The 458-nt window shown below is 55.5% G+C and overlaps 1 protein-coding gene across 1 annotated transcript in view; it reads right to left on the bottom strand.

The window, feature by feature from the left end:
• Window positions 1-458, bottom strand: part of LOC108801863 (glucagon-like peptide 2 receptor) — a 33,665-nt gene that overhangs the window by 29,318 nt on the left and 3,889 nt on the right. The gene's annotated exons all lie outside the window — the stretch shown is intronic.

Raw genomic sequence — 458 nt, 5'->3', positions numbered from 1 at the left:
GCAGCCTTCCAGTGCCTTGTACGTCACTTTATGTATGAACTCCTCCACCGCGCCCGCAGCTGCAGAGATCAGTGAGGCTTTGTCTTGGCTGCTGATTCAGAACATAAATCTCGGGGTTGTCCTCAGTCCCGCCGCAGTTCTACTTGAAGTATTGTGCGGAGGAGGAGAAGGACTGTGAACGCATCGGACTCCAAGCGCAGCCGCGGCACGCGGTTGTGCCCGCAGCTGCAGAGATCAGTGAGGCTTTGTCTTGGCTGCTGATTCAGAACATAAATCTCGGGGTTGTCCTCAGTCCCGCCGCAGTTCTACTTGAAGTATTGTGCGGAGGAGGAGAAGGACTGTGAACGCATCGGACTCCAAGTGCAGCCGCGGCACGCGGTGGATTGCCGGTGATTTATCCGGGAGGAAATGGCATCTGGCGGATAATTAGAGGCAATTAATGTTCTCGCAGCTCAGCC

This window comes from Nanorana parkeri, unplaced genomic scaffold (assembly GCF_000935625.1).
Source record: "Nanorana parkeri isolate BGI_ZX_2015 unplaced genomic scaffold, ASM93562v1 scaffold2537, whole genome shotgun sequence".
NCBI classification, from domain to species: domain Eukaryota; kingdom Metazoa; phylum Chordata; class Amphibia; order Anura; family Dicroglossidae; genus Nanorana; species Nanorana parkeri.
Note: the sequence above shows the minus strand (reverse complement) of the source record. Positions and strands in the feature narration are given on the sequence as shown.